We start from the raw sequence: 12,780 nt of genomic DNA, 5'->3' as shown, positions 1-12,780 counted from the left end.
TAATTATACAATTTTGTTCTAAAATTGTTCTATACAGCACTGGCATTCAGAAGGCAAGTTCTCACTACTTATTTTACTGTCTCCTGAATTCCCCAAAGATTGAAGTTTGGAGGAGTGAGTCACCGTGATATTTCACAGTCTAACAGTCTTAACTGTAAAATGCTCTAAATTCTGAAATTGAAATTATTATTAGGCATAACTGAACTTATTATTGCTTAATGTGTTTTTGCTCAGCATACTCCAGCCCTGCCCTGGAGAAAGTATGAAGATAAGAGTTGGATTTAATGCAATACAAGGAGATCACAGAGTCAGGGGAGATGTGTCAGAGCATTGTGAGATCATATGTCAGGTCCCGAGAAGAAATGTATTGATCTCCTATAAAATAAAGGACTCGCATTGAGAAGTCCATTAGAAGGCAGCTCGGTGAGACTGGCTGTGTGAGTGGGCGTATCTGTACAAGGCTGTGTGCTACTCATGCCCTGAACGTTTTGTTCTTTCTCTATATCTCCACAGCTTACAGCTAAGTTAGTGTATGATGAGTTTTACAAGTGTGAAATAGAGCAAAAGCTTCTCCTTACTTATCAGATAACAATAATTAATCACAAGTTTAAGACAAAGTTTACGGAGCCTGGTGATGTCAAATTTAGAAGCTTGATTACCTTTTATTTATGCTGAAGTTTCTCTCTCTCTCTTTTTCTATCTTTCTCTTTCTTTACCTCTGTCTCTCATACACACACAGCTGATGGCACTTTCCTCTTTCCAACCTGTTGAAAGTGGAATATGGAGCTACACTAGGGTCTACTTTCTTAATTAAAGCTTTTAATTAAACTCAGTAACTTAGCACATTACAATATTCTCATTTAAAAGCACCAAAACTATCCTAAGATATTATAATGAAATAAAACCAGCTCCAGTCTGCAATGGCCTAAACCACACTACACTATTATTTTTGTTTCCCTCTTAAAAATACAGTACCAGCATTAAAAAAAATCCTGATTTAAATTATGATGTTAACAGAATATTATTGCGATTAGTATCATACATTTTTAAGCGATTAACACACTAATATATAAATATAGTGTCATTTTGCCAATCTAACACTGGCTAATTTATTCAGAAATACCCATTATATTGACACTACTAGCATAAAAATGGGTTTTGTTTTCTACAAAACTGTTAACATTGGCACATTTTCAGATTTTTTTGTAAATGACAGTAACTTGCCAAGATTCTAATTTTGTATAAAAAAATGTAATATACCCAAAGAATCAACTACAATACCAAAGTCCAGAATATTTAAATACAATTATACAATAAATATCCTGAAAAAATCTTCACAATCATTAGCAAAACAAATAAAATACACAGCATATACACTGCAATATTATATTATCATAATAGTATTTTTTATTGTTCATTATTATGTATAAAATATGAAGATACTCTATTGTATGTGTAACGATATAGCACAGAATTAAGGAACATGGCTTAATTTTAAGGCCCTTAAATTAGAGCCTTGTTGCTATTCGGAGAATCCTCTATACAGATGCCTTTTCTTGCCGTCTCCGTACTCGTACACATGATCTCCCCATGCAAATATTTTTTCAAGCCAGCTCCATTTTTACCTTTTTACACTTTTTACAGCGCACGTCCTCGCGTTTTCCGGGAAGCCAGCACAAAAATACATTCCATCTGTGTTCCTGTCTGCAAAGTCCAAGACCACTAATTTAGTCTAAATTACAGTCCAGCAATCCTCGAAAAACAACATAAACTCCCCTCATAAAATTTGATACGAACATTTGGCAAGCCGCGTCTATCTGCCTTATTCACAGCATGGATAACCACATGTTGAAGTTACATGCTATCCCAAGCTTCCTATCAACCATCTAATGACAAGTTACATAGAACTCAAGTTGCCGCAAAGTGACCAGTCAAATTAGAGGGGAGCCCCAGTGTCCCTGTGTGGGGGACTGTAGAGGTAGTCAGGGAAAGTGTTGTGTTGTTATGCTGTGCTCTGTGGGATTGCCCACTGGAGGTTGGGTGTTGCGGGTCATATACTGTGACTCTCTCACCCACAGTGAGTGGCAGTTTGGATGTGTGTTGAGAGTGAGTGAGTGTCTGTGGTGGCTGAAAGTTACCACTTCTTCTGGTGGGCTTGGTTTATCGTTGGGGAAGGTTGGGGACTATTTTTGCCTCAGTCACCCCCACCCTCAGGCCGTGGACACAGAGAGAGAGAGACTGGGTGGCGATGTGCAAGAAAAGACAAAGGCCTCCTGTATCTTGTAGGCTCTGAAAACAAGCCCATCACACCCTCTGTCAGGGAACGTAAACAGCGGCGTGAGTAAGCTATTGTAAGGAGACTGAGAGGATTGCAGCGCTGCTTGTTTCTGTAACTAGCACATCTATTAAACATGCCTTCATGACTTTAAATAAGGTTTAATCCAAACAACAAACAATGAGCTATATCTGTTCCTGTAGATGTTTATATGTTAAAATAAATAGTCAATGTAAGATGAACACAGTGGCATTTTAATTATGATCAAATATGTTTGTTTAAATAATATGTACCAATTGAATACTGAACCTTATTCTCTCTGTTGTAAATAATAATACATTTAGCTTACTCCTCCTTTACATTCAACCAGGTACTGAGACAGACCAATTTATTTTAGTGGTAACTAATTGTGTAGTGGGGTAAACATTGCACTTGTTTACTCTTTACTGAAGTAACATTTTATTAGAATATCTTGGTGTACTGTTGATTTATTAATTAGTATTGAACACAACAAAGCTGGGAAACTCCTACTGTTAAACAGTTTTAACATATTAATAGGAGATTACACATGTAGGAGGCAGGTAAGTATGTGGGTACTCTACAGTAGCAATGCTGCGTTTACATTGTTAAATGAAACCGCTAATGTGTTCACCATTCCATAAGTGAATTATGAAAGGAAGATGGAGCCAAACTTTGTAAAATGATTAATATGTGTTTGCTTGTGTGCATTAACATGTTAACAGCATGTTGACTGCAGTAGAAGTAATAACCAATTGAACTGCATAGTGTACTGATCCTCAGAGACTTGGTGCATTATCTCATATATGAGTGATTCCTAATGCAGAATAATAACTGCCTTTCAGCTTAGTGATTATCTACACTTTACAGTGGACTCCAGCATATGATCATTTTTCGGCTCTGGCTGATGGTGGACTCAGACTCAAGGCAGCCGCTGCCTCTGTTGCTTTGAATAAAAGCAGAGAACTCCACGCTCAGCGATTACGTAAGAAGCGTTCATAGAATGCCTAATGAAGAGAAGTCGTTTGGAGGTGAGACAGGCGGTGTTGAATGTCACCCAGGCTCTCTAACGTGTGACGGGTGAGCGCTCTGCTGCTACTGCATCTGGAGAAAGTGCCATCTGACCGGCCTTAAGTGCTGCCCCAGCATCTGCTTCCTCCATCAGCCCTAGCAGCTGCTCGTGCTGTAGGTCCAGGCCTGAAGAAGGGCACAGAGAGGAGCGTATGTACAGTTAATCAGTTTCAGTCAGTGTAGCATTCTGTACAAAGGCCCAGTTTATATCGGACAATGGTGTTGAACCTCTGAACGCCCTCAAATTATGGTAAGAATTCCTGTATTTTTTTATCAAATCACAATATATATTACAGAAAATGACAGTGTTTAATATTGTTTATTTGCTTTATTTATTTGCTCTTTACCCCTGTGTCTCCTTGTGTTTAAATGTAAAAAAAACATTAATATGAAACACGTGGTGGTTCTTGTGTACTTCACAGGCTCACTTTATTTATATCGCAGAAGTATTACAAAGGTCGGCCAAAATTTTAGTAAACTGGTTGTTATCCAAACATGCTACCCATCAGGCCTACTGGCCAGATCTATAAGAGCATTTATTGCAATGCACCGGTTGCCAGATATACTTGGCACAGTAGAACTTGTTGTATCCATTAAGTGAAAACTCACCAGCAATGATGGGATCTGTTGCTGCCTGCAGCAGGCTGCCTGCTGTTCTATTCATCCTATAAGTCCAGTATTCACAGATTTCTTAATGGTAAGAAGCTTCAGGCAGCCGCCTTAGGAGTTTTTCTGGGAGGTGATCCAGTGTATTTATTGATGGGCTCAGTTGATGTTCTTAAGGTAGATAGAGTACACATTGTTCTTCTGCAGGTTTGTTTCTGTCTTGCATTCATGTGCAGCAACATGGCGAGCTAGAGGACCACAGTGGACTCCACAATAAAAACGTGTGCACCCAAGTGCCAAAAGAAACTTCAATGCACTTAAACTAATTTAGAATCTTAATTTATTACATTCCAACCCAATATCAGTATATCCATGAGCATTCTTGCACATCACATTTTTTGTCTATATCTTGCACCTCTAATTAAATTTTAAAGGAACCAATTACAGTAAGTTTAGGCAGACTGTAGTCACCCTTTAAACAATAGGAGAAAAAAAAAATTCTGAATTCTGACTCCCTTTCCTGTCCAGGCCAGACATGAAGTATATATCTACTGTGACTGTAGATTAACCCTTATTCATAAAGCAAAATAAAATAAATCCTAGACTAATCTGTTACGTCCACATTGTGCTTCAATATAGAGAAAATGCCACTGTCTGACACACACTTTTCTTCAAACCAGTCAATAACAAATACAGAGAGATGCAGCTCACTTAGTTGAGGATGACACAATGTATCAAAGTTCTTTATTTTACTCGCTGAACTGCAGTGTAAAACCAAAGCTAACCGGATTAAATGTATACAATGTAAAAATATAGTGATCTTGGATTTAACATTGCTCCAGATTTCTGGGTGTAAAAACACCCTTCTGTCACAGTACACTTCTATATTAGGATGTTGCACCTACCATACAGTACAGTGCTCTGCTTAAATACTGTAAAGCTGGATCTTTTGTCCTAGTGAGACGATCTTTCATGACTGTGTGTGCAAGCAGCCTCCTTGTCACTCAGATCAAACACAGCCTCTGTTGTCCTTTAGCAAACCTCTTCCCTTGTTGGAAAAACAGAAGACAAAGAGGTGACGGAAGTGCGAATTCCCCTCCCAGAGGAGTACAGTATGGCCGATGCGTGGTGTGTTGCCCCTGGGGGGCCCGGCCAGGCTGCTGATCGCCACAAAGATCACATTCAGCCGGACACAATACGGACACAGCCACAGGGCAAGCACAATGGCCTACACAATGTGCAGCTCTACGCAGAGCTGAAGGTTATCACCAACAACACACTCGTTGAGCATGATTGATAGAGACAGAGAAGTGGGGAGCAAGGAGGGAGAGCACGGAAAGAGAGAACTTCATCACAGAGAGAGAACAAAGCCTGTGGATAAGAAGTTTTATGGTATAGAGGGACGATCACGAGTGAGGATGGTGCAAAAGCTGTTTTTTCACAAAAGACTGTGAGAAAAAACAGGTCTAGTGTTGAGGTGAGCCCTGTTGATGTTTACCAAGATGGTGGTAAATATAAAAACTGATTAGCAGCATGTATAGTATCATAATCTATGCAGTCTAAGATGGTAAAAGAAAAAAAGAAAGCATAGAGGGAATAAAAAAATGGACAGAAACAGTTAGGAAATAGTTTAACCTGTGGGATAACATGTGCAACATGGTCAGAGTTGCAGGTTCACGTTTCTTAATACATTTTAAAATCAAAAGAACTGAATTTAACTTAGCGCAGACACATTTTAACATTGTGGCAGCAGTTGACGTAGCTTATATATGTCCCCTGTCACTTTGTGTTTGTGCTTTAACTGGTACGCTCTGTGTGAAGAAAAAACGGATAGTCTTGAGTCAAGTCCAGAGTAAACAGGCCTGATAAGATCTAATCTGTGTCGTGCTGGAGTGGCAGTGTTAAGAAATAGATAAAACAGGGACGAATACATTCCACCTTACGTCAGGTCTCGTGGAAAACATTTAGAGCATGTTTCCAGTGCTTTTGTTGGTTGTAAACAATGAGGAAATATAAAGACTGAAGGAGCTTTCCTGCAGTTATTTTCTATTCACTGGGAAAGCCCCATTTGAAGCATGCTGCTACAGCTAGCAACCCACTGCTTTGCAAAGTATGGCCTAGAATTTCCTGTAGCAGTCTCTATGTTTAAATATGTGCATATAATTGATGAACATTGTTAGTATTTATGTAATTCTATATTTCTGAATTGAGAATGTGTACGATGAATCTGATACACAGAGAAAATAGCAGTTTGTAATTAGATTATTAGGTGTTACTTTAGAGGACAGAGTAGGAATATCTATACCTATATAAGTTTTATTGTGTTATTTTGTGAGTGAGGCTGAACCAATGACTAGACAGATGTTTTGCTGAACACTGGCCTGGGCGCTAATGGCAAGACGACACAAGTTATTAGTGATTGAGTGAGTTCTGATAGTAAGGGGCCAGAGGGATGGAACATTCTATCGCCGAAGTGTCTTGTGTATAGTAGTAATATTTCATAGAAAGTGTTACCACTCCCAGTGAACAGCTCAGTCGGTGGAAATGATTGATTGTGACCAGCAGCAGCTGGCTTCACATTCTGCCACAAATCATATTCAATTTACATGGGACATGCCAAAAGTCATGGGATAAAATATAGCCACACTCCTCTAAATATGAAACGATGAATCGTTGGAGGTCTCCCTGGCCTGTTTGATAGTAGAATGCCATCTTTATCTGCACTACACAGGATAAGTCAGAGGAGAAAGAACATAGTCATCAACCATGTTCTACATTTTTTTGAACATGTGTGAAAAAAAGATCTAGGGTTTTAGAGCAATACAAAACTGCTTACCCTCAAAATTGTGTTGTTCAGTACCAATACCAGTTCCAATAGCTAAGTTTTGGATCCTCCCGGTACCAGTGAACCACCAAGCATGCACATTTGTTGAACAGATTTTGAGAACTGTGTAGGAAGAGCAATCACAGACAATGCTTAGAACACAGTGACCAGCTCTACACGGGGCTGAAGGTTATCACCAACTACACACTTGTTGAGCATGATCGGTAGAGACTGAGAAGTGGCCAGTGTGGAGAAAGAGCGGGAAAGACAGAAGTCAGTCATAGAGGGAAAGAACAGAGTGTAGACAGGATAGAGGGAAGGAGTGAAGGAGGAACATCATCAAGTGTTGAGACAGATCTTGTTGACTAGTACTACTGTAAAACAGTGTACGGAAAAAAAGAACCAAAACACAGTGAGAACATTGCCTGATGTACACTAACGCACTCTTGATGACCCGGAGATTACTGTTGAATCTGGAGGAAAAAGACTCTTGGCTGGGTGCAGTACTGGAGATTTTAAACAGATTTTTTAACCTGGTCAGTTAATGTGTGTTGTATATGGCCAAGATAAAAGAAAACGCAAGGGTAAATGCCCTCAGGACACACTTAAAACAAGTATGAACTATTAGTAGTGTTATATTCAGTTGTTTTTTTTTTAGATTTTATAAATGTTTTTTTTTTTATTATTATTATTACTATCAGACTTTTTTTTGTAATGTTTGCTTTCACTAATCGCAATATATTGGGATACACTGAATCGGAACCCCTGTATCGTGATATGTATCTGTTTGTCTAGTTCTTGCCAGTCCACAGTATAAACATAGTTCAAAGAACATTTAAAGCAGTGTAATCACATCTGTCCCTCCAAGACACACTTGACACCCAACAACACCAGTAAATATAATCACGCAATAAGCGAATCATATAAAACAGTCATAATTCAGTCTGACTAACTGGAGACACATCTGTGTACTAAATATACTGCATGTTCTTTAAATATGATCAGGAATCAATCCATGTACAATGTACACATGCAGTGAACAGGTGTAAACGGGTCTTTGTATACTTTTATGTTTGGCGATCGCTTTAAAGATTGTCTCATTTCCTTTGATAATGTGAACAAATGGAAAATTCTTCACCCGTACAAACACACAGACAGACACACATTTAGGAGTTGGCCCACATTGTAGAGCCCGACCCTTAGCGGTCTGGCCAAGCACAGCTTGTCATGATGTCATCGTCCAAATATATAAGCCTGGTCTTTTGTTTGGAGCAGCAGGAGTTAAGACAACGGCAGTGAGCTGACCAGAAAGTTACGTCTAGAATGCGAGTCTGCGAATCACCCTCTGCTAAAGCAAAACACATGTCCTCTTCCTTAGCAGCTTTAGAGGAGAAGGGTGTTAGAATCATACTGCTCTAATATTATTGTAGAATTTGAACTGAATGTTCCCTTATACAGTGATTTGATCATCATTATGATCATAATCATTATCGTTGATGATGATGATTGTATTTCTTTGCTGGCAGTTTGTAAGGGGAATTGTAAATTGTAGGTGTAGATGGGAAGAATCATTTTTGATTATTCTCCCTTCCACTTTCACCTTTCACAGTGTTCATCTCCCATTCACTCATCTTCTGTGTTTCATTTCTCTTTCTCTCTCTCTCTCGCTCTCTCACTCTCCTCCTTCCCCACTCTCGTACTTCACAGAAGTACACCCACTCAAACACAAACATTCATATCCGCTCTTTCTCGTGGTGGCTCTCATTCATGCTGTAGCTGTGAGGAGCAGGCGGGCTTGGCTGGAGGAGCGACCTCGCTGCCGCTATCTCTCCTGTTCTCTGTGCTCTTCTGTTTGGACAGCCACCACAGACTGTAGGATTATAGGACGCTTTTACTGTGAGTACTTTACTGTATGTGTTTAAAAGGAGGAGACACTAAGGTTTCTGTTTAGCTGTTTTGCCTTAGTAATTGTGTTTACGTTGGGTTGGGGTGGATGGGGAGGTGACAGTGTTTGTATGCAGTGTGTGAGTCAGTGTGTATTACACAGGTGAACTCGTGAACTTGTGTTACATGACAAATAGATGCTTACTTTGTGTGTCATAGCAAAATAATTACAGCTCTAGTTGACAGTTTGTGGAATATAGACATTTTACCGTTTTGGTTAAAAAATGATAGCTGGCCAAAGTAGCCAATCATAAAAATGAGATTATCGTTTGTCATTTGTAGGTGATTCAAATATTAAGAATGTTTTGTGCACATATATTTACCTTCAACTTTTAGATTAGGAAAAATGTAGGGTTTTCACGCAAAAAAAGTAAAGTAGTATATCATTTATATAAACAGTGTTTGCTTTGCTTAGTAAAGTTTTTGTAAATAATAGAAGTTAGATGATTATTTTAGAATTCAGTACAAATAAAATTACAATTAACTAATGTTTTGGAGAAAAGATAAAGTGAATACATATACATACAGAAGGTATTACATACATATGTCCTTGTCTTCATTATTACATACATATGTCTTCAGTTAACTTCCTAAGACTCTATAAACCTGTTGTGAATTTTAGTGACCTTAATGTCCCCGTCGTTCTGTGTGAATCACAGTCCACCTGGGCAGGGGTGGTGCGAGTGAGAGGGGCAGAAAGAGAGAGAGGTCCTCATTAACGCCGTTTTGTTTCTGAAAGGTTAAACAAGGAGAAAGCAGAGAGGTGACTGTAATGAGAAATTAAAGAGTCTCCGAAACACTGCTGGAGGATGACTAATCTTATCAAAGCTCTCGGCGGCGGCTGAGGGGGCGGGTCTGTGCGTTTGTTAGGGTGCAGCGGGGTGTCTGATTCACACACACTCTCACTGGCGGCGGCTCCGTTTCATTCACTTCCTGGTGTGGGCGGATTCTTCCTCTCTGGTGTCGCTCTCCGAGAGCCAGGGAGCAGGTGATTGACGGGGCCGTGCTGAAAGTTGCTGTGGGCGGCCTGGCAGTGAAAGCAGCTCCACTTGTTTCTCAGAATAAATGAATGAAACTCACACTGCCCGTAATTTAGAAGACTTATTCTCCCTGCCTGAATTCTAAAGTAGGAGATCTGTGTCCACATAGGGCTTATATTGCACAGCACTTGGCCAGCACTGTTCCACAATGTAGCACCACAGATATATAGACCCAATTACACAACCACTACAATGAGTGTTACTTGATAAAATAATTAGGATAGTTCTAGGACCAGTTAGGTTCGCTCTAGGAGCAATACACATGGAAGAAATGAGACCAGAATTTGTGCAGCAATAAAGTGTATTAAAATATCAATGCCAGTAGGTAAATAAAACAATGTAACAAAATAAATTCTGTAAATAAATAAATAAAAAACAATTCAGTTACTCAGTTTCCAAAAGAATTCACCCTTCAATAACCTTGGTCAACAATGAAAATGGTAAGTATACCCTTTGTATTTCAGTATTGTATATTTAATATTATATTAATTACTATTATTTCTCTAATCACCTGTGTTCTCTATTTTAGAGGTATTTATGCAGTTTAAGGTAAGTATTATTTTATTATTTTAATCTATTTATAGGTATTTTATAACTAATTAATTATTTCTTTCTTCTAGGTCTAATGGATTATTGATTAAAGGTAAGTATTATTATAATTACTGTTACCCAATTAAACCTCTAGGTTATTTTACACCAATAGTATACCCTTTAACAAACAACCAGAAATAAAAAAATAACAATTCTCTGTAGCAAAAACAATAAATGAATATCAAAACCACTTAGAAATTATCAAAATCAAATAACAGTAATCCAACCAATTAAAATTTAACCCTTTTCAGTATCTTTGTAGAGTGTCCTTTCTTTCAAAAAAAAATAAAATAAAATAAAAGTGTCCTTTTTACTCAAATAATCTTAAAGTCCACAAATTTTCTTTAATGTTCACTATCAAGTGTTTGAAAATGTGAATGAAGTGTAATGAAGTCACTTGGGTCCTCGGGCTTGGCTCGCCATCCTAGCACCGCGCACTGCACCGGCCGTGTGCAGCTGAACGACACGAGGAGTGTTCGGGAAGATCCATTTCCAATCCATTTCACCCAACAAAAAAACTGGCCTGTTTACATAAAACAGTGTCTGAGTTTCACATAACTCTTAACTTTTTTTTTAAATACACTTACATAACCGAACTCAGTAAAAAACATTACTTTTAACAGTATCACATTCAAAACAGGTCTTAAACATCCAAAATACAGCTTAATAAATCTCCACCGTTCCATAAAATTACATTTATAAGTGGATAAACTCATCTCACACCTTAACCAATAGCGTTAGCATAGCCTCAGGCTTGAAATATATACACGAGGGTTAGCTTAGCATAAGCTTAATAAGCTAAATTCAACACATTAGCTTAGCGTAGGCTAAATTAGCTTAGCATTAGCTTATCACAGGCTAGATTCAATGGGCTAGCTTAGCATAACAAAACGCGTTAGCCGCTAGGCTAATTAGCGCTATTTTATTCCTCTATTTATTCGGCAATTTGGTCAGAAAACATGTTTAAATATACTCTAAACTCACCGAATCCTATCCAAGGTTTTCACACACCACCCCAGGGCACATGGACACCAGGTTCTACCTCCACCTGGAGATTACCGGAGTGTGTAACTGGCAAAGTTTCACGAGGCACAATAAGTGAGACTTTCCCCCTTTCTCCACTCTGCAGCCTCAACTCTAACAGCGGTCAGCTTGGTAGTGATTTACTCACTAACCACAACGCTGAATTCTAGCGTTTTCTAGTATTTTTTTTTAATACTTTAAGCAGAGAACTTCTTGCATGACCTGTCTCTTCTCCTCCCGCAGAACTTTCTGGGTAAAACAGCCAGGGATTGACGTCCACTAACCAACAGGCTCCGCCTCTGTCTCTTAGAGGATTATTATGATTGGCTGCTGTTTAGCACCTTGGATCATCTGAAGAACTGATTGGCTGCTGTTTAGCGCCTAAAAGTTTTATTTCATTTATTATCTAAAATAAATAAAAACGATTTCCTTTTCATTTTAAACACTGTTTGGGAGTTTTCTTTTTTTTCTATTAATTAATTTATACTGTTTCAGAATAATTAAAGAAATAATAAAAATATATATTCATTATTTACTTTCTGCAGTTATCTAATTTATCTGTCTTTGTGACCCATTTAAGACCTGGGTTACACCAAGGTATGTTTCATCTTCCGTGTTTTCTACTGTATTGCTTTTGGAACTTGCACAGTGCATCCCAAACCTATTTTAGATAAGAGTGAATAAGGAGAGGTCTGTTGAGATCCATTGCTCATAGTGGGAGTAACTACTCAGATAAAGAAACGCTCGCAACCTGGTGAAAGAGAAGAGTCACTCATTTTTCTCTAGCAGTCTTAGAGATGCGGGATAGCTTTGACTCAAGGTGAACTTCCTGTCCTAGATTTTATTTATGACCACTTTTTTTGCCATTTTGACCATTTCCAGATTTTTATAATGGCACAGTGGAGATATAATGTATTTTGCAGACTCTTCTACCATGAATCTGCACATTGAAATCTGCCTAGATTGAAAGTGATATACAGATTCAACTTTTTAAATTTCCGATACTTATATAACACTTATATCAATGCTTATTATAAGTTCCTAATATTATCTAATACTACGGTTGGACTTCGATTCTGAAATTTGAAGTGTCCCTTTTTGATTCTACTTGTAAGACGACATGTACCCCATTTCTCACTTTGGCTGTCGTCCATTACAGGCACAATCTTTTAACCAAACAGTTCACAACTGCCGCCTTTCTCTGTTGCTTAAAAACCTATTAAACAACAGATTTTTGGATGTTTTGATGAGCTGTGCTTTATGATTTCTGGAAATTAGTGAGTAATTAGTGAGTAGTGAGTAATCAATCCACTTATCATTTGAAGACAAGTTGAGGGCCCTGTTACATTAGTCAGATAGTCCTGCTCTTTGCCATGATGTGTTTATCA

The 12,780-nt window shown here is 38.3% G+C and overlaps 1 protein-coding gene and 1 long non-coding RNA gene across 5 annotated transcripts in view; one reads left to right on the top strand and one right to left on the bottom strand.

The window, feature by feature from the left end:
- The window catches only part of LOC103041574 (HIVEP zinc finger 3), a 78,533-nt gene that overhangs the window by 40,529 nt on the left and 25,224 nt on the right, over nt 1-12,780 (top strand). For 2 of the 4 annotated variants that reach the window (XM_022673677.2, XM_015606464.3), the window contains exon 1: nt 8,542-8,690. The exons of the other annotated variants lie outside the window; for them this stretch is intronic. The gene's annotated coding sequence lies outside the window, so the exon portion shown is untranslated. Of the gene's footprint in view, nt 1-8,541; nt 8,691-12,780 lie in introns of those variants that run through there. 4 annotated transcript variants of the gene reach the window in all.
- Nucleotides 10,694-11,940, bottom strand: LOC125802349 (uncharacterized). Its single transcript, XR_007439391.1, has 2 exons — nt 11,354-11,940; nt 10,694-10,892 (listed from the first exon to the last, which is right to left on the bottom strand). It is a non-coding gene; the product is annotated as an uncharacterized LOC125802349 (long non-coding RNA).

This window comes from Astyanax mexicanus, chromosome 6 (genome assembly GCF_023375975.1).
Source record: "Astyanax mexicanus isolate ESR-SI-001 chromosome 6, AstMex3_surface, whole genome shotgun sequence".
NCBI lineage: Eukaryota > Metazoa > Chordata > Actinopteri > Characiformes > Acestrorhamphidae > Astyanax > Astyanax mexicanus.
This window is presented reverse-complemented; position numbering and strand designations above follow the sequence as displayed.